Below are 13,911 nucleotides of genomic sequence, written 5' to 3' on the forward strand. Positions count from 1 at the left end.
CAGAGTCTCGCTCTGTGGCCCTGGCTATAGTGCTGTGGTGTCATTTCCCACAGCAACCTCAAACTGAAGGGATCCTCCTGCCTCACCTTCTCAAGTAACTGCAACTACAGGCACCCACCACAACCTACACCTAGCTGATTTTTCTGTTTTTAGTAGAAACAGTTTTGCTCTTGCTCAGGCTGGTTTCAAACTCCTGAATTCAGGCAATCCACCTGCTTAGGCCTCCCAGACTGCTGGGATTACAGGCGTGATCTACCACATCTGGCCCTTCCTAGCTTTGTATTTTTTGGCCAGGGCTGGGTTTGAACCCACCACCTCCGGTATATGGGGCCGGTGCCCCACTCCTTTGAGCCACAGGTGCCGCCCCCTTCCTAGCTTTTTTAATGTGAAAAGAAACATATGTATCTGCTTTCCCTTTTCTTTCATGAAAGATAGCACCTTGCTTAGCTCACTTAATAATATATCTTGGAACTCTCTGCATGTTAGTGTTGACCTAGAAGGAAGAAGCTGAGGTGGATTAAGTAGAGGATGTTTGGGCCAACCTGAGGACTGCAGCCCAGGAGCACAGACACAAGTGGCCCTGAATATACACCTAGATCAGCAGCAATTACAAGTGGGTTTTTAAAGCCAAAATTACAGGAGTGCACTACCAGGCCAGGCCCTAAAAGTTAATTACTTTTCTCATCAGTTTGGAAAGAACTTCTGTAGAGACCAAAGGAAAGCTTTCCATTTGTTTTCTGAAAGTTCACTGATAAAAAGCACAAAAGGCGATTAAGTGGAGAAAAGTTATTAACTTGCAAAAGGGGAGAGAACGACAGAGTGATCACACCTTCTCAGTGGGGTTCAGAGCTCACTTGAGGCTGCAGAAAGAACAGGGCTTGTATCATGGCAAAACATGTTATGGGAAGCAGGGAAAAGAAACCTGATTAGCAAAGGTAGTTTATGTGTATAAAATCTTACAAGCAGAATCTCTCAGAGAAAGTGATGGGAAATGTCCTTCTGATTTTTTATTTTTATTTATTTATTTTTTTGTCCTGATTTTTAAAGGTGTCACAGTCTGAGTTAATCTTATTTATTTATTTTTTTTTTTTAGACAGAGTCTCACTGGTCACCCTTGGTAGAGTGCTATGGTGTCATAGCTCACAGCAACCCCAAACTCTTTGGTTAACATGATCCTCTTGCCTCAGCCTCCCAAGTAGCTGAGACTATAGACACCCGCCACAGCGCCTGGCTATTTTTTGGAGATGGGGGTCTTGCTCTGGCTCAGGCTGGTCTCGAACCTGTGAGCTCAGGCAATCTACCTGCCTCAGCCTCCCAAGTGCTAGGATTACAGGCGTGAGCCACCAGGCCCAGCCTTCTCTCAGTTAATTCATGGATCTGTGGGAGGGCAGTCTTCAGAGAAAACCTGGCTGCCTCAGTGCAGATTTTCTATACAGATGCAAATCTCCCCAGCAAAGGACAAGTTTGTAGGAATGCTTGTTTGTAAATCCTCTAAACAGCCATCTCAAATTATGTCAAAGAAGTATATTTGGGGGTAAAATATTTTTTCTTTTCTTTTTTTTTTTTTTTTTTTTATTTTTGGCCGGGGCTGGGCTTGAACCCGCCACCTCCGGCATATGGGACCGGCGCCCTACCCGTTGAGCCACAGGCGCCGCCCTTCTTTTTTTTTTTTTTTTTGAGACAGAGTCTCAAGCTGTCGCTCTGGGTAGAATGCCATAGCATCATAGCTCACAGCAACCTCAAACTCTTGGGCTTAAGTGATTCTCTTGCCTCAGCCTCCTAAGTAGCTAGGATTACAGGTGCCTGCAACAATGCCCAGTGAGTTTTATGTTGTAGTTGTCTTTGTTATTTGGCAGGCCGGGGCGGGCTGGATTTGACCCTGCCAGTCCCGGTGTATGTGGCTGGCACCCTTGCCGCTGAGCTACAGGCGCCAAGCCCCGGCGATTTTTTTGCTACAGTTGTCATTGTTGTTTTGTTGCAGGAAGACAAGGCCCAATGGAGAGAAAGAGCACCCAAACACCACGTTTATAAGAGGAAGGGCTTTATTCACCAGCCGGAGCTTACGGCATAGAAGAATTCCAAATGGCCATGCTCTCCGACTACCTTAGTCTTTCCCTTTTTATTGACAGTCAAAAAGTTCCACCCCACAGGTACCCTTCTCATTGGCCAGTTTGAATCAAGTGGGAGATGCTATTCCCGTCCCTACAGAACTACAGGATTTCACAGAACTTGGAAATTTCCAAGTTTCAGGAAGTTAAGTTTACAAATTCCCAAGAGCTGAGACACCGTAGAGAGGACCCTGCATGTGTATCTTGTGGTCTCCTTGAGAAGACCTGTTCTTCTAGACCTCACCCTTCTCGAGTATCCTCTCTCAGTTTTAGCTGGCCCATGTAGGGTTCAAACCTGCCAGCTCTGGTGTATGTGGCCAGTGCTTTGGCCACTGAGCTATGGGTGCCGAGCCTATTTTTTTTTTTTTTTGTAGAGACAGAGTCTCACTTCATGGCCCTCGGTAGAGTGCCGTGGCCTCACACAGCTCACAGCAACCTCCAACTCCTGGTCTTAAGGTGATTCTCTTGCCTCAGCCTCCCGAGTAGCTGGGACTACAGGCACCCGCCACAACGCCCGGCTATTTTTTGGCTGCAGTTTGGCCGGGGCCGGGTTTGAACCCGCCACCCTCGGTATATGGGGCCGGCGCCCTACCGACTGAGCCACAGGTGCCGCCCCCTATTTTTGTTTTTTAATTTAAAGAAAGAAGTTTAAGGCTTAGTGCCTGTTACACAGTGGTTACTGCACCAGCCACGTACACCGAGGGTGGTGGGTCCCAACCCGGCCTGGGCCAGCTAAACAACTGCAACAAAAAAACAGCTGAGCATTGTGGTGGGCGCCTGTAGTCCCAGCTACTTGGGAGGCTGAGGCAAGAGAATCGCTTAAGCCCAAGCATTGCTGTGAGCTGTGATGCCACAGCACTTTGCTAAGGGTGACATAGTGAGACTCTGTCTCAAAAAAAAGAAAGAAAGAAAGAAGTTTAATTAATCACACAACTAGAAGACAAGTGGGCGACGCCTATGGCTCAGTGGGTAGGGCGCCGGCCCCATATATGGAGGGTGGTGTGTTCAAACCCAGCTCTGGCCAAATTACAACAAGAAAATAGCTGGGCATTGTGGCGGGCACCTGTAATCCCAGCTACTTCGGAGGCTGAGGCAAGAGAATCGCCTAAGCCCAAGGATTTGGAGGTTGCTGTGAGCTATGACAGCACCGCACTCTACAGAGGGTTAATAAGTGAAACTCTGTCTCAAAAAAAAAAAAAAAGAAAAGAAGACATGTAAGAAAGTTTTTAAAAAAGGTCTAAAATAAAATAATTTCTTAAGTCTCTTTGATCAGTGATTTGTCTTACTTTGATCATCCATATTTTTACCATTAAATGCCGTGGGATTTCTTTTATATTTTGTAAAATATTAAACATGGTATTGGTTTCTAGTGTATAAATAACTTACTTTGTTTTGGAGTTGAAGATTCAGTTTAATTGATTTCACATGTTTTTTAAAAATTTTAAATAAATTGCTTTTCCTGTCGCGGCAGTCCTGTGTGGAGTCGGCCCCTGGATCTGAGAGTCCCTAAGATTGACAGGGTCTTTGTATCCCAGAGGCTGCGCCCATCATGCCACAAAATGAATATATTGAGAATATATTGAATTACACCGTAAACGCTATGATTATTGCTTGGATTACCATGAGAAAAAGAGAAAAAAAGAAAGTCCAGAGGCTCATGAACGGCCAAAGAAGGCAAAGAAGATGATTGGTCTGAAGGCTAAGCTCTACCATAAACAGCGCCATGCTGAGAAAATACAAATGAAAACGACTATTAAGATGCATGAAAAGAGAAACACCAAACAAAAGAATGCTGAAAAGCCTCCACAGGGAGCAGTACCTGCCTATCTGTTGGACAGAGAGGGACAATCCGAGCCAAAGTACTGTCCAATATGATTAAACAAAAACGAAAAGAGAAAGTGGGAAAATGGGAAGTCCCTCTGCCCAAAGTTCGTGCCCAGGGAGAAACAGAGTACTAAAAGTTATTCGAACAAGAAAGAGAAAGAAGCATGGAAGAGGATGGTTACTAAAGTCTGCTTTGCTGGAGATGGCTTTACAAGAAAACCAGCTAAATATGAAAGATTCATCAGGCCAATGGGCTTGCCTTTCAAGAAGGCCCATGTAACACATCCTGAACTGAAAGCTACCTTTTGCCTGCCAATACTTAGTGTAAAGAAGAATCCTTCATCCCCATTATATACAACTTTGGGTGTTATTACCAAAGGGACTGTCACTGAGGTCAATGTGAGTGAGCTGGGCCTTGTGACACAAGGGGGCAAGGTATTTGGGGGAAATATGCCCAGGTTACTAACAATCCTGAAAATGATGGATGCATAAATGCAGTCTTACTGGTTTGATAACCATTTCACACAAGTAACTTGTTGAAGATCACACGACAATTGAGAAAACCAGCATTGGGTGGCCCCATATACCGAGGGTGACAGGTTCAAACCCAGCCCTGGCTGAACTGCAACAAAAATAGCCGGGTGTTGTGGCGGGTGCCTGTAGTCCCAGCTGCTCGGGAGGCTGAGGCAGGACAATCGCCGAAGCCCAAGAGCTGGAGGTTTCTGTGAGTCCTGTGACGTCATGGCACTCTACTCAGGGCCACAAAGTGAGACTCTGTCTCTACAAAAAAAAAAAGAAAAAGAAAGAAAGAAAAAGAGGGCGGTGCCTGTGGCTCAGTGAGTAGGGCGCCAGCCCCATATACCGAGGGTGGAGGGTTCAAACCCAGCCCCGGCCAAACTGCATCCAAAAAATAGCCGGGCGTTGTGGCAGGCGCCTGTAGTCCCAGCTGCTTGGGAGGCTGAGGCAAGAGAATTGTGTAAGCCCAAGAGTTAGAGGTTGCTGTGAGCTGTGTGACGCCACGGCCCTCTACCCGAGGGTGGTACAGTGAGACTCTGTCTCTACAAAAAAAAATAAATAAATAAATAAAGAAAAGAAAAAGAAAACCAGCGTTACTGTGATGTTTCTGAATGCTACCAAACAGTCTTACATGTCTGCAGTCATTAAAAGAACTATTTATTAAACTGTACAAAACTTTAAAGTGGTCCAGTTTAAAAAAAAATTTTTAAGTAAATTTATTTGTTTAATGTGAGAGCATAAGCAAGCAGGTCAAATATTTGATTTTGTGGGCGGCGCCTGTGGCTCAGTGAGCAGGGCGCCGGCCCCATATGCCGAGGGTGGCGGGTTCGGACCCAGCCCCGGCCAAACTGCAACAGAAAAATAGCCGGGCGTTGTGGCGCGCGCCTGTAGTCCCAGCTCCTCGGGAGGCTGAGGTAAGCCCAAGAGTTGGAGGTTGCTGTGAGCCGTGTGACACCACGGCACTCTACCCGAGGGCGGTACAGTGAGACTCCGTCTCTACAAAAAAAAAAAAAAAAAATTTTGATTTTATTAGGTAGAGTTTGTCTAGTGGTTGTATCCCACATACAAAAGGTGTGCCAACCTCCCCATCCCATGTCCATTCAGTGAGAGTGCCCCCAACCCCCTCCCCCACCCTTGTTACCTCTCCCCACAACTTGAATCAAAATGAGGCCTTTTCCTATTTGGGCATGCCTTGGATCATCATATTAGTATTGAATACATTGGATATTTGCTTTTCCATTCTTGTATTAGTTTACTAAGAGAATATATAATATATTTCAGCTGTATCCAGGATATTACAAAAGATGTGAAGTCACCATCTTTTGTATGGCTGCATAGTATTTCCATGGTATGCATATACCACAATTTGTTAACCTATTCCTGAGTTGATGGGCATTTAGGTTGTTTCCACATCCTTGTAAATTGAGCTTCAACAAACAATCTAGTGCAAATGTCCTTATGGTAAAAGGATTTTTTTCTTCTGGGTTGATGCCTAGTAGTGGGATTGCTAGGTCAAATGGGAGATCTGAGATCTTACAGGATTGTCCATATTTCTTTCCAAAGAGGCTATATGAGTTTGCAGTCCACCCCAGAATTTGCAGCTTTGGGACTTTGTAATGTATTTCTTTCCAAAGAGGCTATAAGAGTTTGCAGTCCACCCCAGAATTTGTAGCTTTGGGACTTTGTAATGAGGGCTAACCTTACTGGAGTTATGTGCTATCTCTGGGTGGTTTTGATCTGCATTTCTATGATCATTAGGGACGATGACTATTTTTTCATAAGTTTATTAGCCATTCATGTGTATTTCTTTTTTTTTTTTTTTTTATTGTTGGGGATTCATTGAGGGTACAATAAGCCAGGTTACACTGATTGCAATTGTTAGGTAAAGTCCCTCTTGCAATCATGTCTTGCCCCCATAAACTGTGACACACACCAAGGCCCCACCCCCCTCCCTCCGTCCCTCTTTCTGCTTCCCCCCCCATAACCTTAATTGTCATTAATTGTCCTCATATCAAAATTGAGTACATAGGATTCATGCTTCTCCATTCTTGTGATGCTTTACTAAGAATAATGTCTTCCACGTCCATCCAGGTTAATACGAAGGATGTAAAGTCTCCATTTTTTTAATGGCTGAATAGTATTCCATGGTATACATATACCACAGCTTGTTAATCCATTTCTGGGTTGGTGGGCATTTAGGCTATTTCCACATTTTGGCGATTGTAAATTGAGCTGCAATAAACAGTCTAGTACAAGTGTCCTTATGATAAAAGGATTTTTTTCCTTCTGGGTAGATGCCCAGTAATGGGATTGCAGGATCAAATGGGAGGTCTAGCTTGAGTGCTTTGAGGTTTCTCCATACTTCCTTCCAGAAAGGTTGTACTAGTTTGCAGTCCCACCAGCAGTGTAAAAGTGTTTCCTTCTCTCCACATCCACGCCAGCATCTGCAGTTTTGAGATTTTGAGATATGGGCCATTCTCACTGGGGTTAGATGATATCTCAGGGTTGTTTTGATTTGCATTTCTCTAATATATAGAGATGATGAACATTTTTTCATGTGTTTGTTAGCCATTCGTCTGTCGTCTTTAGAGAAAGTTCTATTCATGTCTCTTGCCCATTGATATATGGGATTGTTGGCTTCATCTGTATTTCTTAGAGAAGGTTCTATTCATGTCTCTTTCCCAGTGATATAGGGCAGGAGTCCTCAAACTACGGCCCGTGGGCCACATGCAGCCCTCCAGGGACATATATCTGGCCTACGGGTGTTTTTGCTGCAGCTGCCTGTCCTGCTTAGCAGCCGACTCATCCCGGGCTGCAGTGCGCATGTGTGGAATGTGTGCCATACTCTCTGACTCCCCTCCTTCTCTCTGGCTCCTCTCAATCTCGGGTGTGATCAAACTAGTCACCAGCTTGCCTGTGCAGAGCCTGCTGCTGCCTAGGACCACAGTAAGAACAAGTTAGGATTTATTTTTTTTTTTAAGTTAGGAGGTCTATTTTTTTTGCAGTTAGTAGGGTTTTTTCTTTGCGGTTAAGGGGGGCCGTTTTTTCCTGAAGTTAGGAGGTCTTTTTTTTTTTTCAGATAGGGGTGCTTTTTTTTTTTTGAAGTTAGGAGAGCCTTTTTTTTTTTTTTGGTAGAGACAGAGTCTCATTTCATTGCCCTCGGTAGAATGCTATGGGGTCACAGCTCACAGCAACCTCCAACTCCTGGGCTTACACGATTCTCTTGCCTCAGCCTCCTGAGCAGCTGGGACTACAGGCGCCCGCCACAATGCACGGCTATTTTTGTTGTTGTGGTTTTTTTTTTTTTTTTTTTTGGCCGGGGCTGGGTTTGAACCCACCACCTCTGGCATATGGGACTGGCACCCTACTCCTTGAGCCACAGGCACCACCCATGCACGGCTATTTTTTTGTTGCAGTTTGGCTGGGGCTGGGTTCAAACCCGCCATCCTCGGTATATGGGGCTGGCGCCCTATCAACTGAGCCACAGGTGCTGCCCGGAGAGCCTTTTTTTTAAAGTTGGTTAGTTGGTTGGGGGTGGTTTCTGGGGGGGGGTTGCATGACAGTGATAATGCAAATGGTCAGTGCTCAGAGGTAATGCGAATAGTCAGTGCTCAGTGGTAATGATAATTATAAGTGCTCAGTGTTAATGCAAATGGTCAGCACTCAGTGGTAATGCAAATTGTCTGCAGTCAGTGTTAATGCAAATGGTCAGTGCTCAGTGTTATGGCATGGGGGCCCCAAACTGGTAATCTGCCTAGGGCCCCATGGGAACTTAATCTGGCTCTGCAGACAGCCAAGGAGTAGGAAACCCAATTTAATTGACAGTAAGTGCATTTATATTCTGATTGATATTCAGTTGTGTATGATGTTGTATGTTGTGTGCTTGTAAGCCCCGGTCACACTGTTGCAATCTCTGAGCAGTGCGAGTTCAGCCATACAAGCATATGGCTGAACTCGCATTAGATTTGGAAGAAAGGGGCAGTGCCTGTGGCTCAAAGGAGTAAGGCACTAGCCCCATATGCCAGAGGTGGCGGGTTCAAACCCAGCCCTGGCCAAAAACCGCAAAAAAAAAAAAAAAAAAAAAACTTCGGGAAAAAAAGGCATATGTGCCTTCTTTTTTCCTGCTGGAATCTGATCACATGGGTCTTCTCACAGATTCCTGTGTGAGTTCATAGATGGCAGTGAGGTTTGCACAGGCTAATGTGTACTGGAAAGATGGTGGAGGAACTGGCTCTGTAATCGTGCCAGTTACCACACCACACCAGTGTGAGCCTGAGGTAAAAGTGGACTTCCACCAATATGGGCACTGGTGAGGCTGAAATGATGTGGACTGGCAAGGCTGCATTGATGGGCACTGATCAGACTGCATTGATGGGCAGTGCAGTCTATCTGTGTGGGCAAAGTTATTGCTGGTATATTGTTTTTGGAGTGCTGTATATATATATTGGTATTTTACTAATAGCAATTTGGAATCCCTAGGAAACAATGATATCAAGAAAGAGAAAAATTGACTCAGAGTGTAGGATATTCAAAGAACAGTGGACTTATGATTACTTTTTCATGCAGTACAAGGAAAGTGCTGTGTGTTTGATATGCCAGAATATAGGGTCTGTGTTCAAAGAAGACAATTTGCGTTGACACTATCAAACTTAAAGATAAATATGATTATTTGGTCAGAGAAGTGAGAAAAGATAAAATATTAAAACTGAAAAATACATTGACAACTCAGCAAAATACTTTTGTGAAGCAGAGCAGCTAAATATTTCATCACTGCGAGCAGTTTTCAAGTTGCCAAGCTAATAGCATGCACTGGCAGACCATTAGTGGAGGGAGAATTTGTTAAAGAATGCCTTCTTTCTATTGCCAAAGTGATTATGTCCAGAGAAGGCTGATTTATTTAGTACAGTGAGTCTTTCAGGACCTAGAATTACATGAAGGATTGAAGAAATGGGAGACAATTTGCATCAGCATTTGCAAAACTCTGCAAAAAAACTTTCCTATTTTTCCTTGGCACTCGACGAAAGTAATGATGTTTGTTATTCTGCACAACTTCTAATTTTTATTTGTGGGATGAATGACTATTTCAAAATCACAGAAGAGCTTGCTGCACTGCAAAGCATCAAAGGAACAACTATAGGAGAGGATATCTATGAAAAGGTTTGCCAAAAAAAAAAATAAAAAAAAAAAAAAAAAAAAAAAAAGGTTTGCCAAACTGTGAATGGTTTGGAGCTGGACTGGGCTAAACTAGCCAGTGTGACAACTGATGGTGCTCGTAGCATAGTGGGGTCTAAGAAAGGAGTAATTGCTGGGGTGGTGCCTGTGGCTCAAAGGAGTAGGGTGCCAGCCCCATGTGCCGGAGGTGGTGGACTCAAAGCCAGCCTCAGCCAAAAAAAAGCAAAAAAAAAAAAAAAAGAAAGGAATAATTGCTCGCATTAACCAAGAGATGGACAAGCATAACCATTCTCAAATAAGCACTGTGTAGTAAATCACTGAAGTGGGACTCTATTTTGAAAATTGTGGGGCGGCGCCTGTGGCTCAAGGAGTAGGGCGCTAGTCCCATATGCCAGAGGTGGCGGGTTCAAACCTAGCCCCGGCCAAAAGGAAAAAAAAAAAAAAGAAAATTGTGGTATCTTGTGTTAACTTCATTACAGCTAATGCATTAAACCACAATTTCAGGAATTTCTGTCTGAGCTAAATATTGTCTATGAAGATGTTCTGTACCACACAGAAGTCCATTGGCTGAGTCGAGGGAGAGTTTTGAAACATTTCTATGACTTACTTCCACAGATTACAGCTTTTCTGCTTTCAAAAAACAAAGAAGTACCAGAGCTCAGTGATGCAGAGTGGAAATGGCACCTCGCCTTTCTGACAGCAGAACTACTCAATAGTTTCAATGTGCAACTTCAAGGAAAGGGGAAGCTCATCGGTGATATGCAATCACATGTGAAAGCATTTGAAGTAAAATCAGGCCTCCTCATCAAACAAGTGAAGGAGGAAAATTTCTGCCATCTCCCCACAACTCAAAATCTGTTAGTGGAAAAACCATTGGTTACATTCCCAAACAAAACATGTGTGGATTCACTGGAAAAGTTGCAAAAGGAGTTCTAATTTAGATTTAAAGAGCTTCATCTCCATGAACAGGACATACAGCTTTCCGCAACCCATTTTCTACTGACATTGAAAATGTGGATACAGGGCGGCACCTGTGGCTCAGTCAGTAGGGCACCGGCCCCATATACCGAGGGTGGCGGGTTCAAACCCAGCCCAAACTGCAACCAAAAAATAGCCGGACGTGGTGGCGGGCGCCTGTGGTCCCAGCTACTCGGGAGGCTGAGGCAAGAGAATCGCTTAAGCCCAGGAGTTGGAGGTTGCCGTGAGCTGTGTGAGGCCACCGCACTCTACTCAGGGCCATAAAGTGAGACTCTGTCTCTACAAAAAAAAAAAAAAGAAAAAAGAAAATGTGGATACAGTTTACCAAATGGAACTGGCTGAACTGCAGAACTGTGACTCTCTGAAAGATGCATTCAAGTCAAGCAGCCTTCCTAATTTCTATGCATCTTTCCCCTCTGAGACATACCCTAATCTCAGGAACCATGCACTCAAAATGGCAACCATCTTTGGCATCACTTATGTCTATGAACAGACTTTTTCCAGAATGAAACCTCCGAAATCTCCAACCAGATCTAGACTAACGGATGCACACTTGCATCACTTGTTACGACTAGCAGTGACAAATATGGAACCGGACATTGACCATCTCATTAGGCAAAAGCAGGCCCATAGTTCCCATTGAAATACCGGTAAGTAGGGCGGCGCCTGTGGCTCAGTGAGTAGGGCGCCAGCCCCAGGCTCAGTGAGTAGGGCGCCAGCCCCATATGCCGAGAGTGGCGGGTTCGAACCCAGCCCAGGCCAAACTGCAACCAAGAAATAGCCGGGCGTTGTGGCGGGCGCCTGTAGTCCCAGCTGCTTGGGAGGCTGAGGCAGGAGAATCGCGTAAGCCCAAGAGTTAAGAGGTTGCTGTGAGCCGTGTGACGCCACGGCACTCTAGCTGAGGGCGGTACGGTGAGACTCGGTCTCTACAAAAAAAAAAAAAAAAGAAATACTGGTAAGTTTGTTGATTTAACTTTACTTGTTCTTCATTTTAAATATTGTATTTGTTCCCGTTTTGATTTTTATTTCAAAATAAGATATGTGCAGTGTGCATAGGAATTTGTTCATAGTTTTTTTTGTTTGTTTGTTTTTTGTAGAGACAGAGTCTCACTTTACCGCCTTCGGTAGAGTACCATGATGTCACAGGACTCACAGCAACCTCTAGCTCTTGGGCTTCCGTGATTCTCCTGCCTCAGCCTCCCGAGCAGCTGGGACTACAGACGCCTGCTACAACGCCTGGCTATTTTTTGGTTGCAGTTCAGCTGGGGCTGGGTTTGAACCCACTACCCTCGGTATATGCGGCTGGCGCCCTACTCACTGAGCCACAGGCGCCACCCAGTTTTTTTTTTTTTTTGTAGAGACAGAGTCTCACTTTACCACCTTCGGTAGAGTGCCATGATGTTACAGGACTCACAGCAACCTCTAGCTCTTGGGCTTCCGTGATTCTCCTGCCTCAGCCTCCTGAGCAGCTGGCACTACAGGCGCCCACCACAATGCCCGGCTATTTTTTGGTTGCAGTTCAGCCGGGGCTGGGTTTGAACTCGCCACCCCCAGTATATGGGGCCAGCACCCTACTCACTGAGCCACAGGCGCCACCCTGTTCAGTTTATTTATTTATTTATTTATTTTGTAGAGACAGAGTCTCACTTTATTGCCCTTGGTAGAGCGCCATGACATCACAGGACTCACAGCAACCTCCAGCTCTTGGGCTTAGGTGATTCTCTTGCCTAAGCCTCCCGAGTAGCTGGGATTACAGATGCCTGCAACACCACATGGCTATTTTTTTGTTGTTGTTGCAGTTTGACTGGGGCCAGGTTTGAACCTGCCACTCTCAGTATATGGGGCCGGTGCTCCACTCACTGAGCCACAGGCACCACCCTCTTTTCTTTTTTTTTGAGACAGAGTCACTTTGTCACCCTTGGTAGAGTGCCCTGGCTGCTTTTATCCATCTTGAATCAATTTTTGTGAGTGGTGAAAGGTGGAGGTCCGGTTTCCGTCTTTTACATGTGGTTATTCAGTTCTCCCAGCAACATTTATTGAATAGGTATTTTCTCCCAGTGTGTGTTCTTGTTTGATATTATCAAAGATCAGGTGGCTGTTAAGATGTTAGTTTCATCTCATGGTTTTCTATTTGGTTCCAAATGTCTATGTCTCTATTATTGTGACAATACCATGCTATTTTGATCACTATGGTCTTGTAGTATAGCCTAAAGTCTGGTAGGGTGATGCCCTTAGCTTTGTTTTTATTACTAAGAATTGCACTGACTGTATAGGTTTTTTTATTTTTCTTTTCAAACAGAGTCTCAGTATGTCACCCTTGGTGGAGTGTGGTGGAATCACAGCTCACAGTAACCTCAAACTCTTGGGCTTAAGCGATTCTCTTGCCTCAGCCTCCCAAGTAGCTGAGATTACAGGCATCTGCCACAACACCCAACTATTTTTTTTGTTGTTGTAGTTGTCATTGTTGTTTGGCAGGCCCGGGCCAGGTTCAAAACTGCCAGCCCCAGTTTAGTTTATGTGGCTGGCGCCCTAGCCACTGAGCTACAGGCGCCAAGCCTGTACAGGTTTTTTTTCTTTTTCTTTCTTTCTTTTTTTTTTTTTTTTTGTAGAGACAGAGTTTCACTTTATCACCCTCAGTAGAGTGCCATGGCGTCACACAGCTCACAGCAACCTCCAACTCCTGGGCCTAGGCGATTCTCCTGCCTAGCCTCCAGAGTAGCTGGGACTACAGGCACCCGCCACAACGCCCAGCTATTTTTCTGTTGCAGTTTGGCCGGGGCCGGGTTTGAACCCGCCACCCTCAGTATATGGGGCTGGCGCCCTGCTCACTGAGCCACAGGCACCGCCCTACAGGTTTTTTTCTAATTCCAATCTTATTAAAAGACTAATTGTGGGGCGGCGCCTGTGGCTCAGTCGGTAGGGTGCTGGCTCCATATACTGAGGGTGGCGGGTTCAAACCTGGCCCCGGCTTAACTGCAACCAAAAAATAGCCGGGCGTTGTGGCGGGCGCCTGTAGTCCCAGCTACTCGGGAGGCTGAGGCAAGAGAATCGCTTAAGCCCAGGAGTTGGAGGTTGCTGTGAGCTGTGTGATGCCATGGCACTCTACCGAGGGCCACAAAGTGAGACTCTGTTTCTACAAAAAAAAAATAAAAATAAATAAATAAATAAATAAAGACTAATTGAAACAAGCAAACAAAGCAAATGTTGTGGATATGTCTTTACAAATATTTAAGGTTCGGGCGGTGCCTGTGGCTCAGCGGGTAGGGCGCCGGTCCCATATGCCGGAGGTGGCGGGTTCAAACCCAGCCCCGGC

At 45.2% G+C, this 13,911-nt stretch overlaps 1 pseudogene; it reads left to right on the top strand.

Moving 5' to 3' along the window:
* Positions 1–895: 895 nt before the first annotated feature.
* LOC128585498 (ribosome biogenesis protein NSA2 homolog) lies at positions 896–4,483 on the top strand (annotated as a pseudogene).
* The last annotated feature ends 9,428 nt before the right edge of the window (positions 4,484–13,911 follow it).

The sequence above is a fragment of the Nycticebus coucang genome, chromosome 5 (genome assembly GCF_027406575.1).
Source record: "Nycticebus coucang isolate mNycCou1 chromosome 5, mNycCou1.pri, whole genome shotgun sequence".
In the NCBI taxonomy this organism is placed as follows: domain Eukaryota; kingdom Metazoa; phylum Chordata; class Mammalia; order Primates; family Lorisidae; genus Nycticebus; species Nycticebus coucang.